General features: G+C 45.8%; 1 long non-coding RNA gene across 1 annotated transcript in view; it reads left to right on the forward strand.

Moving 5' to 3' along the window:
- The first annotated feature begins 2,957 nt into the window (after window positions 1-2,957).
- LOC129472368 (uncharacterized) overlaps window positions 2,958-19,845 on the forward strand; it is a 52,634-nt gene continuing 35,746 nt past the window's right edge. The window contains exons 1-2 of the long non-coding RNA XR_010118936.1: window positions 2,958-3,226; window positions 3,608-3,709. This is a non-coding gene — a long non-coding RNA (uncharacterized lncRNA). The remainder of the gene's footprint in view (window positions 3,227-3,607; window positions 3,710-19,845) is intronic.

Here is a 19,845-nt window from a genome sequence, read left to right on the forward strand (position 1 = left end):
GAAGGCATATAGAGCACTCGGAGCAGCATCTGGCCCACGCAGGTGCTATTATTATTATTTGCATCAAGGAGTGTTGTGCATGTTTGCTCACCCAGATACTTAATATGCATAAATAAACGTGTGCAAGGAGGACCAGTTGGAAAATTTGCAGGATCCATTGCAAAATGAAAATGTGGGCTTCTTGTTCAAAAATTAGAAAGCAGAGTCTTAAACCAAGAAGGCACCCTTCTGAGCTGGAGGCCTTGGTGACCGGAAGGTTTCTTTTCTGCGGTGACTTGGCCCATCCTTATGGCCTTACAGGTGAGAAAACCCGGGGGAAGGGTGCCAGAGCAGAGTGTTGGACTCAAGTCTCCCGTCTCTGGGGGGTCCCTGTCCCCACCCCACTCGGACATGCACACTTACTTCCTGGCCCTGCACGCCTGCCTTGGTGCCAACTTTGGGGAATTGTTGAGAATTCGAAGCTGAGAAATGTTCTCTTGTATTTGCACATTGCAAAGAGACATCTGAGCATGTTCCCCCCATGAATCGTGAGTATCCATTCCCAGGGAGCTCTAACTGCTCGGGAGAAGGGGTGTGAAATTTAATTTGCACTAATTATCCTGAAGTGAGAGGAGCGGGAAATGAGCTGGCTCTGCACATTCGGCCTCTTCCAGCGGCTCCCTGTTCCCCAGGTTGCAGTTTATTTATGTGAAAGGGGTGGGGGTGGGGTGAGGGTGCTGTTTCTATGGCAACCGCAGCTGCTGGGATTTTGGGGTGGCTGGGCAGGGAGGGAGAAGGGAAAGGCTGGGGCAGAGCCGGGCGGTGTGTGTCCTTGTGGTTGTGGGGGGCATCTGGAAGCCCCTACTGAATCTGATGGGTGAGAGGAGGTGGAGAGGAGACTGATGGAGTTCTTCCCAGCCCCTTTTCAGCTGGGAGAGGGCTTTGGCCAGGAGATGGACCTTCCGAATCAGCAATTCCCTGGAGCAGGGATGTCCCTCTCAGGCCCCCAGGGCTAGGCCAGCTGGAGGGCAGAAACCCAGGGTGGCAGCTGTCAGAGGGAGCACCAGAGAGGAGAAGGGACGCCAGGGCCCAGGACAAAGTGCCCCACTTGCCTCCTCTTGCTCCTCTCCCCCTCCCTTTCTCAGCTCCACCTTTCTCTTCCCATCTCTTATCCTCTCTCCCCTTCCTCACCTCCTCCCTCCCGCAACCTATTCCCTTTCCCCTTCCTTGCCCTCCCCACAGACTCTTCCTGCCACCACTAGAGGGCGCTGGGGCGCCACAGTCTCCCTGGGAGGGATTTAGCAGCCTAAGACCCTCCATGGGCACCTCGCAGGGGGTGGGTGGGCAGAAGGAGGAGGCCCCACAGCAACTGGGTCGTCTGCAGAGCGGGGCTGATTCTAGTCTGTTTGGAGCCTGGGGCGGGTCTGGGCTGTCCCCAAGGACTAAGGATGGATGGCACAATGACCTTCTCCTAACAGCCTTCAGGGGATGGGGATTTGATGGGGAGGGTGCTTCTGTGGGACCTGAATTTGCATCCCAACCCTCACACCTAGTGTGACCTGGAGCAGGTCACCTCACCTCTCCAAGCTTGTCTTCTCTTTTGTGAAAGGGAGGTAACCACTCCCTGCTCAGAGGCTGTTGTGAGGACTGGATGGAATCACGTACAGGAACTGATCGCAACGCTCCAGGGGAAGCATTCCTTGGCCTTAGAAGGGAATCAGTCAGTCAACAAATGTTTATTGGGCACCTCCAATGTGCTAGGGGCTCTGCTAGGCACTGGGGATGGCGGGGATCAAGGTGGAGCAGGGCTTAGCATCATGGATCTTTCAACCTAACAGGGACAAAATTATTATATAAAAGAGAAAAATAATTTAGAAATTAGTAGCAAATTCTTGTTTTTGAGATGGGGTTTTGCTGTGTCACCCAAGCTAGAGTGCAGTGGCATGATCATGGCTCCCTGCAACCTCGACCTCCCAGGCTGAAGCGATCTTCTCACCTCAGCCTCCTGAGTAGCTGAGATGACAGGCTCATACCACCATGTCCAGCTAATTTTCTATGTTTGGTAGAGATGGGGTCTCACTTATGTTGCCTAGGCTGGTCTTGAACTCCTGAGCTTAAGCAGTCCTCCCACCTTGGCCTCCCAAAGGATTAAGATTATAGACATGAGCCACTTTGCCTAGCCTGTAAATTCTTTTTTTTTTTTTTTTTTTTTGAGACGGAGTCTCGCTCTGTTGCCCAGGCTGGAGTGCAGTGGCGCAATCTCGGCTCACTGCAAGCTCCACCTCCCGGGTTCATGCCATTCTTCTGCCTCAGCCTCTCCGAGTAGCTGGGACTACAGGCGCCCGCCACCACACCCGGCTAATTTTTTGTATTTTTAGTAGAGATGGGGTTTCACCGTGGTCTCAATCTCCTGACCTCGTGATCCGCCTGCCTCGGCCTCCCAAAGTGCTGGGATTACAAGCGTGAGCCACCGCGCCCGGCCTGTAAATTCTTAAGTAGTTGCAAATATGTGGACTGTGTTACAAAAGAGAAGTTCTGGGTGCAGACCAGGGGATCGTCTTGGTCTGATATTTAAGCTGCAGCTGAAGGGTGAATAGGTTCCTTCTTTCCCACGAGAGAGGCAAGAGGGAAGGTCTTCCAGGCTGAAGGAAGGGCAGATGCAAAGCCAGGGTGGAGGGAGGGAGAACAGGATGGATCCCAGGCCCCAAGGGTTTGGTGGAGGGTTGAGAGTGAAGGAACAGAGTGTGAGATAAACTGGGGAGTACTCGGGCAGGGGCCAGGCTGCCTGGAGGATATGGGAGCATGTATGGCTCTGGAGCTGTGGCACTGCAAAGTGGAAGGCCCAGCTGCCTTTTTGTGGCAGACGGAGGAGGCGTTTTCAAAGTGATGACAATGTTTCTGAACAGGAAAGTGGGTCTCTTCTTCTTCCCCAACAGTCTTAGAGCATCTAAAAATAAAGCAGGCATCAAGAGAGCATCCCAGCAGTGCCATCACAACACAGGGCTCGAAGGTGGACAGGAGGAGGACCTAAGTGGACCCGGAGGCTGAGCTGGCCTCGCAGCACTGGTGGTGGGGGAGGGCTGATGGTCAGGACTCTGGGTCTTTGGCACCGCTGTCTAGGCTGTGGCCCTCAGTCTGCCCATCTGTGAAATGAGGGGGAGCTGGTCCTGACTACCTCCCAGGGATCCTGTGAAAAGCCGCTGTGAACTCCTTGCCAGAGAGGAGGTTTGCTGGTGCCACAATCCAGGTTTGTCGGTTTCCCTATCAAGCTGGTCTTTCTGTAACGATAGGCAGGGGGACAAAGGATTTTGGGGTCCCCACTGTGATGTAAACCCTGTGCTGGGTGGGGTAGGGGTTCAGAAGCAGAAGTTGTGTTTTCAGCATCAGGGAGCTCTAGTGGAGAGACAAGATTCGTGCATGAAATAATTACGACTGTTGTAGAAAAAAGAAAAGCCTGTAGGTCTCCCTTCCTCCCTCCTTCTCTCTGTCTACCTCAGCATTTCCAGGGCTCACTCTGCTCTGGGTACTGTGTAAAGGACTCCACAGCCGCCAACTTCCCTCCATCCTTGCCGCGTCTTTGAAAGGTGAGTATTTTAAACAATATATTTATTTTTCTTTATTTTTATAGAGACAGGGTCTTGATGTGTTGGCCAGGCTGATCTCAAATTCCCATCTCAGCCTCCCAGAGTGCTGGGATTATAGGTGTGAGCCACTGGGCCCAGCCTGGAAGGTGAGTATTCTTGTCCCCACTTTACAGATGAAAAAACTGAGGTTCAGAAAAGTTGAGTGACTGTCCCAAGGTCATGTAGTTACTAAATGTCAGACCTAGAATTAGAGAGACCCCAAGTCTGCCTATCTGAATCCAAACCTAATGATATATGTGAACCCATGACTGCCTTTCCCAGGGGTCGTCGAGGTACCTGTGTGTTGTGGAAGGAGAGTGGGAGAGGGAGAGGAGGAGGGATTCTAAGATTCTTTTAAAATATAAAGATTCTGGGGAAGTGAGGGCCCAGCAGTCACTCTTTTTTTTTTTTTTTTTTTTTTTTTTTGAGACGGAGTCTTGCTCTGTTGCCCACGCTGGAGTGCAGTGGCATTACCTCGGCTCACTGCAACCTCCGCCTTCTGGGTTCAAGCGATTCTCCTGCCTCAGCCCCGCTGAGTAGCTGGGATTACAGGTGCCCACCACTGCGCCCGGCTAATTTTTTTTTTTTTTTTTTTGAGGCAGAGTCTCACTCTGTCACCCAGGGTGGAGTACAGTGGCGTGATCTCGGCTCACTGCAACCTCTGCCTTCCAGGTTCAAGCGATTCTCCTGCCTCAACCTCTTGAGTAGCTGGGATTACCGGGGTGTGCCACCACGCCCGGCTAATTTTTGTATTTTTAGTAGAGACGGGGTTTCACCATGTTGACCAGGCTGGTCTCAAACTACTGACCTCAAGTGATCCACCCGCCTCGACCTCCCAAAGTGCTGGGATTACAGGCATGAGCCACCAGCGGTCACTCTTTAGTGCTAATTTGTAGTTTTTCTGGTGCTGGGCTTGGGTGTATAAGGAGAAAGTAATGACATGACATGTGTGACTACGAAGAGAACAGGGGGCGTCCAGGTTGGGGGTGTGGCAGTGAGCGGCAGGAGGGCACTGGCACTAACAGCAGGAGGAGGCAGGGAAGGCAGCGTGCAGAACGCTTTGGCTGGAGAGCTGGCTTGGTGGCGAATTTGCTCGCTGTGTGACCCCGAGCAACTCCTTTCTGTTTGAGATTTTCATCTCCCATCTATGCGATAAGAATAGTAGACTAGATGGTGGCTAAGATCCCTTCCAGATTAAAAAGTCACTGCTGACTCTCACCTGAAGTTTGATGTGGGGCGGCCCTAACTGGCATCAGAGGTCCAAGGGTAGTCTTGAAGTCTGGTTCTACATCTGGGTGGCCCCAAACGCAGAGGAACAGTGACGGACGATATCCTCTCGTGATGTGGAACGCTGTGGGGCTGGACCTGCCTGTTTTGAGCCACTGCTTGCAGCTCCCGTGGAGCCTGTGGAGTCATTTCTCCAAGTTAGAGCCTTCATTGTCTCATGATTAACTTGAGCTTCTCACTATGACTCACATCCTGGAATGAGCTGAGCTCAAACGTGGTTTCTGTTGCTCAGAGAAGGGGCTCCCCTTTCTCAAGTCCCTTCCCTGCCTCCTCTGCACTGGAAAGCTCTGTAGTGGATAGAGTGCTGGACTTGGGATCTTAACCTGGATCTTTTTAGCTTTGTGGCTCCAGGCAAGCTGCTAAACCTCCCTGAGCCTCAGTTTCCTCATCTGTAGCACGGGGATCAATCCACCTGCCTCCCAGGGTCCTTGAGATGATTACGAGAGGATGATGTCTGTGGAGGTGCCTGGTACACAGTAGATGTTCATTGAAGGCCAGTGGATTTTGGATCAGTTGACAGTCTCCCCAGCAGTGGGCCTGTTTCCTCTAGACCGCTGTGTACTCTGAATAATTCTCCTTTAAGACAGAGGCCCAGATTTTCAAGGCAGTGGGTAGGATCAGGCAAGATCTGCAGCCTTGGAATAACCCCGTAACCCCACCTGTTCCCTCTCTTTGGGGCCAGGACCTGGCTGGCACTGGGCCGAATGTACAAGCTTTTGGTTCTGCAAGAGCAAATTTAAGGTCCCTGGTCAGCTACTCTCATTACAGCCTCCAAGCTCTGCAATGGGGTGGCTCAGAACCTAAGATTAAAGGTTTTATTTATAAATCCGAAAGTTTTAATTTTTATCAAAAAGTCATACACACACGGTTTAAATAATAACACAGTTCTACAAGGTTTATTATAAAATTAACTCACTCCCATTTCCCCCACCCTAGAGAGGAAACCACTTTGACTTCTTTTAGCCAATTATTTTGATATTTATATTCATGTTTCTAAATGACATGCTTGTTTCACTACTTCTTGAATTTTCTTTTTTTTTTTGGTTAGCTAATTGACTTATTTTATATCAGCTTTATTGAGATATAATTCACATATCATACAATTCACCCATTTAACAGGTACAATTCAGTGGGTGTTAGTATATCCACAGTTGTTTAACCATCACTACATCAATTTTAGAGCATTTTCATCACCTCAAAAAGAAGGCCTGTGCCCTTTAGCTATTATCTCCTGCCTTTGTCCCCATCCCTTGGCACCTGCTAATCTACCTTCTGTCTCTATAGATTTGCCTATTCTGGACATTGAATGTAAACGGATCATATAGTACATGGTCTTTTGTGACTGGCTGCTTTCACTTAGCATAGTTTTCTCAAGGTTTATCTAAGTGATAGTACATATTAGTTCTTTATTCCTCTTCATGGCTGAATAATATTCCATTGTCTAGATATACCACCATTTGTTTATCCATTCATCAGTTGATGGACGTTTGGGTTGTTTCTACCTTTTGGTTAGTGTGAATGATGCTGCTATGAACATTTGTGTGCAAGTTTTTCTGTGGATATATGCTTTTATTTCTCTTGGGTATGCTGGGTTGTGGGGTAACTTTGTGTTTAACCTTGTGAGGAACTGCCAGGCCATTTTCTGGTTTTGTTTGTTTTCGTTTTTTTGTTTTTTTTTTGAGACGGAGTCTCGCTCTGTCGCCCAGGCTGGAGTGCAGTGGCGCGATCTTGGCTCATGCCAGGCCATTTTCTACAATGGTTGCATCATTTTCCATTCCCTCCAGCAATATATGAGGGTTCCAGTTTTTCCACATCCTTACCAACAGTGAAGTTATTCTGGCTTTCCTATTATAGCCATCCTAGTGAGTGTGAAATGGTATCTAATGTGGTTTTGATTTGATGGCTAATGATGTTGATTATATTTTCATGTATTTTTAGCCATAGGTATATCTTCTTTGGAGAAATGTCTATCCAGATCCTTTGCCCTTTTTAATTTGGATTACTTGACTTTTTATTATGACTTGTAAGAGTTCCTTCTATATACAAGTCCCCTGTCAGACATATGATTTGCAAACATTTTCTCCCATTTTGTGGGTTTTCTTTTCACTATCTCGATTGTATCTTTGGAAGCACAAAAGTTTTAAATTTTGATGAAGTTCAACTTATCTATTTTTTTCTTTTGTTGCTTGTGCTTTTGGTGTCACATACAAGAACCCATGGCCAAATCCAAAGTCATGAAGATTTATCCCTCTGTTTTCTTCTAAGAGCTTTATAATTTTGGCTCTTACATTTAGATCTTTGATCCATTTTGAGTTAACTTTTTGTGTATGGTGTAAGGTAAGGGTCAAACGTCATTCTTTTGCATGAGGCTATCCAGTTCCCCAGCATCATTTATTGATGAGACTATTCTTTCTCCATTGAATGGTCTTGGCATCCTTGTCAAAAATCAATTGACCATAGCTGTATGGCTTTATTTCTGGACCCTTAATTCTATTCCATTGACCTGTATGTCTATCCTTATGCCAGTACCACACTGTTTTGACTTTTATAGCTTTGTATTAAGTTTTAAAATTGGGAAATGTGATTCCTCAAATTTTGTTTTTCTTTTTCAAGATTGTTTTGACTATTTAGTGTTCCTTGCAATTATATATAAATTTTGGGATTGGAATTTTCATTTCTACAAAACATGCCATTGGGATTGCATTGATAGGCATTGCATTGAATCTATAGGTCAGTGTGGAGAGTATGCTTATATCAACAATATAAGTTTGATAATTCATGAACATAGGACATCTTTTGATTTATTTAGGTCCTTTTTTTTCGAGACAGGGTCTCACTTTGTTGTCCAGGCTGGAGTGCAGTGGTGCAATCACAGCTCACTGCATCCTTGACTTCCCAGGCTCAAGTGATTCTCCTACCTCAGCTTCCAGAGTAACAGAGACTACAGGCATGCACCACTATGTTGGCTACATTTTTGTATTTTTTACGTAGAGATGGGGTTTCACCGTGTTGCCCAGGCTGGTCTTGTACTCCTGGGCTCAAGTGTTCCACCTGCCTTTGCCTCCCAAAGTGCTGGGATTACAGGTGTGTACCACTGTGCCTGGTCTATTTAGGTCTTATTTAATTTTTGTCAACAACATTTTGCGCTTTTTAAAGTATAAGTTTCACACTTCTTTAGTTGACCTTTTCCTAAATGTTTTGTTCTTTTTGATGCTAATGCCAGTGGAACTGTTTTCTTAATTTCATTTTCAAATTGTTTACTGCAAATGTAAAGAAATACAATTGATTTTTGTATATTATCTTTTTCGTTTACTCTTGCTGAACTTGTTCATTAGTTTTAATAGTTTTTAATGGATTCTGATCCCTTAGGATTTTCTATGTACATGATCATGTCATTCTTTGATAACTATAACTTACTTCTTCCTTTCTTTTTCTTGCCTAAGTTCCCTGGTTCGTGGTGAGCATGGATAGTCTTGTCCGTGATCTTAGGGGAAAAGCATCCAGTATTTCACCACTGAGTATGTTAGCTGTGGGTTTTTCATAGATGCCCATTATTAGGTTGAAGAGGTTCCCTAATACTCCTAATTTGTTGAGTGTTTTTAGCACTAAAGAGTGTTGGATTCTGTCAAATTCTTTTTCTGTGTTTATTGAGATAATAATGTAATTTAAAAAAATCTATCAATATGGCATATTACATCAATTTATTTTCACGTGTTAAATCAAATTTGCATTCCTGGGATAAATCCCACTTGGTCATGGTATATAATTCTTTGAATACGTTGCTAGATTTGGTTCGCTAGCATTTTGTTGAGGATTTTGTGTCTATATTCATAAGATATATAGTTTTTTGTGATATGTTTGCCTGGATTTGGTATGAGATTAATACTGGGAATGTCTTTATTTCTCCTTCCTTTTGGTGAGATAGTTTTTAAGGATATAGTATTCTTGGCTGGGAGTTATCTTTAAGTACTTTGAATATGTTATCCCACTGCCTCTGGCCTCCATTGTTTCTAATAAGAAGTCAGCTGTTAATCTTATTCGGCTCCCTTGCAAATGATGATTCTTGTTTTTTTTTTTTTCTCTCGCTGCTTTTGAGATTTTTCTTCTTCTTTTTGGTTTTCAGCATTTTTACTACTTTGCATTAATTCTACTTGGAGTTTTTTTGAGTTTTATAAATCTGTACATTAAAGTTTTAAAAAATCAAATCACAAAGTTTTTTTGACATTATTTCTTTGAACTTTTCCCTGTGCTTTTCTTTGTCTCTTCTCTTTCTGGCACTCCCATTATGCATATGTTGATGCACTTAATGATATTCCACACTTCTCTGAGACTCTGCCCATTTTTTTCATTCTTTTCTTCTGTTTCTGTTCTTTAGATTGCATAATCTCTGTCAATCTACCTTCAAGTTTGCTAATTTTTATTTTTGCCAGTTCAAATCTACTGTCGAGCCCTTTCAGTGAATTTTTCATTACAGTTATTGTACTTTTCAGCTCCAGAATTTCCATTTCAGAAAAATAATTTTCATCTCTTTATTTGTATTCTCTATTTGATGAGACATTGTTACCATACCTTTCTTTACTTCTTTAAGCATGGTTTTCTTTAGCTCACAGGCAGCTTCTGTTGCCTGATTTTTTTTTTTTATGTGTGTCAAACTTTCTTGCTTCTATGCATGCCTCATAATTTATTCATTGGAAATTGGACACTTAAAATAATATATTGTAGCAATTCTGACCTCCTTTGCAGGTGTAGTTTTTGAGGTCATTGCTTGAGATCTGCTCTGACCCCAGGAGGACTCTTGTTAGCTCTCTCATTCTCTAGTTCTTTCTGGCAAACTAGTCAGTGGTCTAGCTTATATCTCAAATGGATGGATCTACCAGTCTCCTCTGAATTGTTTTCACCACAACCTCTATTGTTTTTGAGAGTGCCCTTAGACTTTAACTTCCCCACATGCTCTTACAAATGAAGTCAGTTCTTTTGAGACAAGCTTCAGAACTCTCTGTTTCATGGTCTGTCTCTCCCCGTGGGTGAAATATCTGGAGCTAGGGATGGGGACAGTGGCCTGCTTTTCTCTCAGTCAGACCTTAACTTTAGGAGTCGGGTGCTTGCTGGAGTGGGGGCTGGCTGTAACCTCTGGTCTTCTCAGCTTGCCTCTCCTGGTGTGGAACCTCTGCTTTATGAATGAGCCAGGGTGAGAGTAGTTGGGGACCCAGGATTTGTCAGCTTGCCACACCCAAGTTAGAGTGGCCATCTCACTGGTGAGGGCTGGGAAGAAGAAGGGATCCCCTATTTCTCAGCTGTACTCACCTAAAACTTAGCATCTGCAACAGTAAGCTTGGACACGATGAGAAATGCTTATGTCCTGTTCTTCCTGAGCAGATACTGTAGGCTTCCAACTTGGAGTTAAGGAGAGAAGGAGCCCCGTGTAATGGGCTGCACCTATCCGCAGAGGAGTTTTTATAGTGCTGTGATGGGATGAGAGAGGGAGAGAGTGGATCATGGTTCAAATGTCACAGACTCTTGCTATTCTTATGGAATTTTCATAGGTTTTCCTGAATAAACATTTCTTTATTTGCTGTATGCTCTTAGGACCATTTCCAGAGGCTTTAAATAGTGTTTTAAAAATAATTTCCAGGAGTTTCACAAGGGAACAAATCTGCAGAGAGCCTCACATTTCCATGACAGAAGCGGAACTCTAGCTGTTTGACTTTGCACTGGGGAAGATGATGATTTAGCTCTCTTTGCTCTCCTTCCCAGTGCTTAACTTGCTCTCTCCATTCTCCTATCCTCCCAGTAATGCTGTGATTTCTTTTTTTTTTTCTCTGTGTAAGTTTTTGTTTTCCCTGGAGTTACTAGTTGCCTTTTTAAAAAGATATATGTGTTTGCTTGTACTTGTAACTAATTAAGTACACCAAACTCCTGACCATAGTGTACATTTTTTCTCAAGACAATTAGATGCATCAGGTTTTCTATCAATTTCATCCTCCTGATGAAATCTTCCAGAGCCTTGTGACCTGCTTAAGGCTGGACTGGTTGCTTTTTACACCTAGCACACAGGTGTCATCCTAAGCTGTCTCTTTACTGTCAACCTGGAGGGTTCCTCTGTCTCTCTTTTGTGTTGGATGTTCAGTTTCCAGTATCTCATATCTTCCTCTTTCTTGTTTTATTCCCTTGTTTTGGTGGAGCATATCCTCCAGTACTTCCTGAGAAAAGACACATGGAATGTTGATTTTTTAAGACTTTGCACATCTGAAAATGTCTTTCTTCTGTCCCTATCCTTGATTGGCTTTTAGGCTAGGTATAGAATTCTGGCCTGGAAATTATTTTCCTTCAGAATTTGAAGGCTCTACTCTATTACCTTCTGGGTTTCAGTATTGCTACCAGAAGGAAGCTGTTCTCTATTCCTAATCTTTTAAATGTGGAAGTTTAGAGAATCTTCTCTTAGTTCCCAGGGTAGTGACAATTCACAATAATGTGCCTTGGTGTGTCTATTTAATAATGAAAATAGACAATAATGTGTCTATTTTCACTTACTGTGCTGGGCCCTCTGTGAGTTCTTGAAATCTAGAAAGCTGTTTGTTGGGTCTGTAAAATTTTCTTGAATGATTTTATTGATGATTCCCTCCACTCTACTTTTTAAAAATTATTTTCAGAAGATGAAACTCCTAGACAAATCCTAATTTAAAAACACTTCTCTTCCATTTTCCGCATCTGTCACTCTAGAAGAGCTCAACCCTGTCTTCCAACTTTCCCTTTTTAATTTCTGCCATTGTATTTTCATTTTAAAAGCTCTTTTATTTTGTTCCCTTCCTATTTTTTATTAGAATCTTATTTCAATTTCATGCATGTCTTTTGTTGTCTCTCTGATGATATTAAGGAGGTTCCCCCCCCCTTGCTATTCTCTGTTATCCTCAAGTTGGTGTTTTCTCTGTGTTTTGTTCTTTATCTTTCAGATTAGAGGCTTTCTTCTGATGTCTAGTAAACCTCAGTTATCTTGCATGTATTTTAAAATAGGAAAGTATGGGCTGATTAGAAGCTCTGAGTACATGAGTGGGTCTTGTGGGCTGTGGGCTTCCTTGTAGGATGGTGTGACTGGGCTGTTTAACTAGAGAAACTTCAATGTTGATATCTCTAGGGTTTCTCTAGGTATAATATTTTCTCCTTGGTCCATCTTGCTCCCCAGAGGAGACTCTTCCAGTCGTCTGTCTGGACGGTATAAGTCTGGCTGTCAGTGTCCCAAGAGCAGAGTGGTTTGTCATGGTTGGGGTCTTGGCATCCAGACTGCTCATTTTCATGGAAACTCTGTGTCATCAATAGAGTGCCACTGCATGCACTGAGCCCCATGTCCCCCAGTTTAGAGGTGTCTAGTCTGGGACAAAGACAGCTTCTGAAACAGCCTTTCAAAGACTCCTCTTTGTTGTAACTTCTCCTTCACCTCAGCTTCCAGAGGCAACTGGTACTGCCAAACCCTGAGCCTTTGGGAGACTTTTCTTTCTGATACATTTTTCTCAATCATCCATTTATTTTCCAGCTCCTGAAATTTCGTTGTTATTGTCCCCTCTCCTGTTCTCCCATCCTGTGGGTTCATTCCCTCAGACATTTAAAGAGATCTCATCACTGTTATTGGAGCACCCAAGGGATGACTTTCGCATTGCAGTGGCTGTGCGTGTCCAAGCTGCCATCTTTATGTGGACGTCCTCTCTTCTCACTGACTTCCCCATCCCAGCATGGCGGCTCCATATGCTTCCAGTTGCTCAGGTCAAAACTCTGGTGCCATCCTTGACTCTCCTCTTTCTTTTCTACCTCACATTCAATCGGTCAGCAAATGTAGTGAGCTCTACCTTCAAAATCTATTCAGAATTCACCACTTCCACTGTGACCACTCAGGACCAAGCCTCCATTGTCTCTCACCTGGACGTCGCAATAGCCTCCTCACTGACCTCCCTCTTTCTCTCTTTGTATTTAGCACAGCAGCGTGTTCTATCTGTTATACTCTGTCACTCCTCTTCCTAAAGCTCTCCTGTGGCTCCCATTTTACTCTGAATGAGAGTCTAAATCCTAGTGAAGGCCAAAGCCTGTGTGATCCAGCTCTACACATCTTCCCAGACACACTGGCCTTCTGGCCACCTCACTGCACACAGGCAAGATCCCCCACTCTCCTCTTTAAATGGGGCACTCTTCCTCCAGATATCTGTGGGGCTCACTTCCTCATCTCCTTCAGGACACTTGTGATGCATCCTTGACCCTTCCATCTAAAAGTAAACCCTTCCTCACTCTGGGGCCTCCCTACCTTCCTTATCCTACTTCATTTTTCTCTGTAGCAACTATGGGCATTAGACATATATTTTGATCTCTGTGGTATCCTCAGCACCTAGAACAGTGCTTGGCACGCACATAGTAGGTGCTCAACAAATATGTGTTGCCTGCAGGCATGAATGAATGATTGCTTGACCTTGGTTCTGGTCCAGGTTCTGGAACTGACCTGGTTCCAGCCAGGAGCTCTGGGTCTACCAGCCCTCCCCTTAATTAATTAATCCATGTTTCCATCCATGCATTATTATTGTTGTCTTGAGGATTAAGATTGCACAGCTAGAAAGTGGGAGAGGGGGGATTTGGCCTCGGCTTGTCTGACTCCAAAGCCCTGGCTGCTGCCCAGAATGCTAAAAGAAGGACCTTTCCACAGCCCAAGGAATAAGACCCAGTTCCCTGACTTGGGGTCAGAAGTTAGAACAGAACCTGGCCTCAGGTGGCCCTTGCTCCTAAGGTTCCCCTTGCTGGAAGGGCAGTCCCTTGAGAAAGTCCTGTAAGGTCCAGCTCCAGGACGCCACCTCAGGGAAGTTCTCCAGGACCAGGGCACAGTCAGCTGCTGCTTGCATGCTGTGTCAGAGTCGTGAGTGTCCTTCCATCAGGGACACTTCCGTCAATCAGGTTTCTTGCAAATGGCTGCTGCTCTCTGTCCACCTTTAACTGTGAACTTTTCCAGGACAGGGACTGTGTGTCTTTTTCAGCTCAGTGTCCCAAGAGCCCATCCAAGGCCTGCAGCCCAGGAGGCCCCAGAGGAACAGATGATACAGGCCAGGGGAGTGGCTTGTGTGTGGGCTTGAATGGGGAATCAAGCTGTGCCACCCACCAGCTGCGGGACCTGTGGAAACTCCTCCATGCTGTGGGTCTCAATTTGCTTATCTAAATAATGGAGAGAAAAACAGTCCCCCTTTCCATGAGGATCCAATGAGTTAATGGGTGTGACCATTTGCACAGTGCCCGGTGCAGAGTAGGCATGCAACAAAAATGGCTGTGACTCTGAGCCAGGCCTCCCCAGCCCTGGCCCACTCCTTCTGTGCTCCCCCAGCAGTGGGTGCTTCCGTTTGACTTCCTTCTATTGCCCTGGGCAGCTGGGTAATGAGTTCCTGGTCCACCAGCTTAGTCCTCTGCCATTAAGGGATTGGCCTATCTGCACTCAGTGTTGGCTTCTAAACAGCCTGGCCTTGACACATCGTGTCCTTGCCTGCTGGCCAAGCTGGGGACAGTCATCAATGGGGCAACTGAGGCCGCCTTGGGGCAACCACAGGGCAGTAGGCATCAAGTGAAGAGCAGCGCTTGGGATACCTGCAGGAAAGAGATACGTCAGAAGGCAAAGGCTGGCGGGGTGATGGGGCAGGGCTGTCGGGGGAAGAGGAGGGCTGATCAGGGATCTGCTCTGAGGATTTAGGGGAAGTCTGTCTTTTTGGTGTGTCTTTAGAAAGTCAGAAAGAGTTTTCTGTAATCAAGGCACATTGATTTCCAATGCCAGCCCTCTTTAGCAGATTGTCAGCTCCAGCCAAAGTCAAGGTGAGAGGAGCCCCCTCAGTTCCTTCCTTGAAGTCTTGAGATTTGGGGCTGGAGGCCTGGAGTGGGTGCTCTGATAGATACCCAATAGTACTTATCTCCTGCATTGTAATTAATTGTTCAACACCTGACTTCCCTCCAAGAGGACGTTAGAGTTAGATTTATTCAACTTTGTGCCCTGCTTGCATCTAGCACAGTGCCTGCTGCATAAGTATAATGATAATATTAATAGTTATCTTTTAATGAGCAGTTACATCAACCCTGAGGTAGGTTCTATTATTATCCCTGTTTTTGAATGAAGAAACAGGCTGAGAGAGGTAAAGGGCTCCGGTCACGGTCACATAGTTAGAGGTGGCACAGCTGAGAGGTGGCCTCTCTAAGGCTTGTGTTCTGAACTCTGTGACCCTCTGCCATATTGAGTGAGGGTTTGCTGAATGACTGACAGTGATGACCTGTGGTGATGCATGGTTGTGTCAACAGTAAAAGATTTGAACAGCTCACTTCTGCCAGCCGCAGCTTTTGTCAGGGGCAGAAAGGGAGAGTGCGAGCTGGGCCAAGCCAGTGGTGGTTGGGCTCAGGCTTGGAGACTTGCTGGAGATTCAGATGAGAAGGTGGAGACTAGAACGCCCAGGCTCTTTTGCAGCCTCCTTTTTGGAATGCTAGAGTCTGGTCTCCAAGGCAAAGTGTTCTTCTGGCTCCTGTTTGAGCCCGTCCTGTAGTGGAGAAGCCATCATTTTCAGGGATAGATAACATTATTAGAAAACTCCTCCTCGCTGGGCACAGTGGCTCACGCCTGTAATCCCAGCACTTTGGGAGGCCAAACCTCCCACTTGAGGTTGGGAATTTGAGACCAGTCTGACAAACACGGTGAAACCCTGTCTCTACTGAAAATACAAAAATTAGCTGGGTGTGGTGGCGGGCGCCTGTAGTTCCAGCTACTTGGGAGGCTGAGGCAGGAGAATGGCTTGAACCCAGGAGGCGGAGCTTGCAGTGAGCCAAGATCACACCACTGCATTCCAGCCTGGGTGACACGGTGAGACTCCATCTCAAAAAAAGAAAAAAAGAAAACTCCTCCTCCTTTCCAGTCCTTGCTTTCTTGCTTGGTTCTTGTTTCTTCCCTTGGGATCCTGTAGATTGAGTGGAATTTACATATTTGTTGAATGAATAATATAAAGATACCATTTTGGGCCTTGAGGGAGTTTAATACACACGAACCTCCCATCCCCAGCCCTGCCACCAAGTTTCCCCTATTGTTAACATCGTACGTGACCACAGTACATTTGTTCAGACTAAGAAACCAACATTGGTACATCACCATTAACTAAATTCCATTATTTGGATTTTTCCAGTTTTTCCACTAATGTTTTCTGCTCCAAGCTCCAACCCAGGATCCTCCATCACATTTAGTCTTCACGTCTCTTTAGTGCCTCCTAGTCTGTGACAGTTTTTCAGTCTTTCCTTGGTTTTCATGACCTCGACAGTTTTGAGGAGTATTGGGCCAGGTGTTTTGTAGAATGTCCCTCAGTTTGGGGATGTCTGATGTTTTCTCCTAACTAGATTGGGCTTATGGGCTGTTGGAAAGCGCATCAAAGGGGTAAAGCGCCATCTCATATGGTATTGGAAGTGCACGATATCAGACGACATCACTGGTGATGTCAACCTTGACTGCTTGGTGAAAGTGGTGTTTGCCAGTTCTCTCCACTGTAAAGTTAAAGTTCTAACATTTAAGTACTTAACATGCACCAAATCCTATTATAGGCCTTAGCTCATTTGACCCTGACAACCACCTTGGGAGGAAAATACTCTTACCATGTCCATTTCACAGTTGCAGAAACTGAGGAATGAAAAGTCAAAGTCACTTGTCTAAGTTGATATAGCTAGCAAATCTTGATCCCAGCAACCTGGCTGTAGGGCCCATGTTTAACCACTATACTGTATGTCTGCCCTGGGCTAAGCACTCTCGTTGTCCACCTGGATTCCTGCAATGGTCCCCTCTTTGTCTCCCCTCTGACCTCATTTCCTACCCATCTCTCCTTGGTCACCCTGCTTCAGCTACACTGGCTGATCAGAGCAAACAATTTGTGTCTAATTACATTAAATTGCATTATATTTTTACTGCTTTGCCCGAGGGCATCACCTGATTTCTCTCTGTTTATTTCTTTCAGATCAATCAGGCCACTAAGATACTTGTATGTAAAAAGATGCTGTTTACATACATGCATACGTGCCAGGTGCATTGCTGCCCCAGGGCCTTTGCACCTGCTTCCCCTTTGTTCAGAATGTTCTGTATCATCCAGGTGGTTTGGTTGGTTTGTTTCTCCTCCCTTGGGCATTTGCTGAAATGTTGTCTTCTCAGCAAAGCCTTCCTTGATCATTTTCTTTAAAATCTTAACCCTTGTGTCCCAGTACTCTCTAGCACTCCCAACCCCTTGTTTTTTCCATAGCACTTACCAGCCTCTGAACATTTTCTTTACTTATTTCTTGATTGACTGTCGGTCTTCCTTAACTAGAATGTAAGCCCCATGAGGACAGAGATTTTGGTTTGTCTTGTTCACAGCTGTGTCCCCAGTGCCTGGCACAGAGCAGGTGTCTTGTAACATTTGTGCACGAATGCCCTGAACTGGCTTGTCTCCAGGATTCCTCAACTGTTGTGTACTTGATGAGAAATCCCAAAGACAGAATCCCACGGCGTGCCGTCAGAGACCTCCTCAGGCTGACGTGGCTTCATTTATCAGCACCTTTTGAACTGGGTCATTTGACAGATTACAGGTCTTCTTAATCATCCAGTCCCACAGCCCTGACATGTAAGCTCCAACAGGAAAGAAAGTGGGGCTCTTTTGTTCACTTTTGTGAACAAAATATGTTAATAAATACATTGCCTTGCACACACGAAGTGCTCAAAAGATGTTTGTTGGAAAAACCACTGAAAAGGGCCAGCAGTGAATGACATGACCTCCTTTAAAGAAATCTACAAACCATCTCATTTCCTTAGGTTGCTTGGCAATCCCCATAGGTTCTTTCTCGAGGTCAGCACAGACAGGAGGAGTGTAACCTCGGCCTTAGGAACATCCATTTAACAAAATGTCTCTATACACACACACACACACACACACACACATACAGAAATGAACAGAGAGAAATCAGGTAAGTCTCTGATGGTACATCACCATTAACTAAATTCCATTATTTGGATTTTTCCAGTTTTTCCACTAATGTTTTCTGCTCCAAGCTGAAAATATTATGCAATTTAATGTAATTAGACACAAATAGTTTGCCCTGATCAGAGACTCTGGGGAAACTGTGGTGAGTCTGGTGGAGTATCGGGGGGAGTTAAAAACCAGAGATCCTTTTCCCACCTCAGTGGAGGTCACATGGAAAACTGGGGCTCCAGATGCCTCTAAAACCAATACTTGTTGGTGCCCTCTACATGCCAGGAGCTTTACACCAAAATACCTCATTTCATCCTCACCATGGACATTTCTTCTTTTGCAGCAGAGGCAACTGAGGCTCACGGAGGTACAGTGAATTGCCAATATTGTAGAGCTGGCCAGTGGGAGACGTGGACCCGGCCTGTCTGTCTTCTCCCAGTTCACCCCTCTGGCCCCTTCTCTGGCCTTAGCCTGAGCTGCCTTCTCCTGGGTTGGGGCCTGCGCTCTTATGTGGAAGAAGTTAGCAAGTTCAGATCATGCCAGGGACAGGGGGATGGACTCCATGACCTCTCAGGCACCTCTCGCATTTCCCTCTTTCCCCAGAATTCCTTCTGGGTCTTTGATTCCTGGGCCAGATGCCTCAAGATGGCTGCGCGGGAGGTCCGGTGTCATGGTGTGAGTTGTGACTCTGGCCAGAGCGGCTGCATCAGAGAGAGGCTGGGGACACAGGAGGACAGGTGGGTGAGAAGCCAGGGAGAGACACATTCTGGATTTGTGCATGTCAGCCTTGGCTCTGGAAATGAAATGCCTTTTAATTTCATCATCCGCTTTTCTTTTTTCTCTCTGTGATGCTGCCTGGTGCCAGGAGGCCCTTGGCCACAGGATGCGTGTTCAACAAATCCAATAAAGCCTTTTATTTGTCTCTTGCTTGCTCCCTGGAGCTCGGCTGGCCAGGGAGACATTGTCTCATTCACACTTCTCACCTGTGTGCAGGGTAGGGTGCGGTTGGCATCAAGAGCAGGGCTGGCCGAGTGGCTGGGAAAGTCAAAGGCCAGGGAGGCCTGCCCTGGGTGACCCACTCACAAGGAGTGACAGATGGTGCCCGGAGCAGCATCCTGAGACCTGGGCACTGGTCCCAGCTCGCCACCAGCTCTTAGTTGGACCTTGGACAATCCTTGGACATGTTGGATCTTCGTTTTTCTTCTGTGAAGTGGCAGGATTAGACTAGGTCAGTGGGTTCTGTCTATATGTCTATCTGTCTATCTCTTTTTTTTTTTTGGCAGAAAAATCCTATTCTCCAAGTGGAATTGGCTACAAAAGTCTCATCTTGGACAGCTCTGCCACGGCTCTCTGCCCTCTGTGATTTTAAAGATGGCAGGCTTGTTTCTGCCTTGGGGCTTCTGCACTGGTCTTTTCTTTGTCATGATTATCCTTCCCCTAGAACGCGCTGTGCATCGCTGGCCCTCGTCTTACCATCCAAGGGTCAGCTCTGATGTTACTTTTTCAGGGAGCCCTCCCTGGCCAGACCATCTAATGATACCCTGAGCACTCCATGGCATTCTGGATCTTACTCCCATCCTACTGTGTCCTCAGCACTTACCACTTTTTGACGTTTTCTTGTGTCTTTGTTAATATGTTTCTTGTCTGTTTTCCCCGGTAGCTTGCAAGTTTCATGAGGCTAGAGGTTTAGTTTCTTTGTTCACTGTCTTATTGATAGAAGCTGATACAATGAAGGTGCTCAGTAGACAGCTGATGAATGGATGCATGCATGAATGAATGAATGGCCTGTCTAAGACAGATCAAGGTGTGGCTGCTCTGAGTTGGAGCAGGTGTAGGGGGCTATGTCCCTGCTGGCTAGACCACCCCTCAGGACCACCCTCCTCCTACAGTCTTTAAGGCCCCACGCTTCTCAGGGTGTCACAAAGCCAAGTTTGAAAACCACTGGATTGAAAAGCTACCTTTTGGGTAACCGTGCTCACTACCTG

This window comes from Symphalangus syndactylus, chromosome 22, assembly GCF_028878055.3.
Source record: "Symphalangus syndactylus isolate Jambi chromosome 22, NHGRI_mSymSyn1-v2.1_pri, whole genome shotgun sequence".
In the NCBI taxonomy this organism is placed as follows: Eukaryota; Metazoa; Chordata; class Mammalia; order Primates; family Hylobatidae; genus Symphalangus; species Symphalangus syndactylus.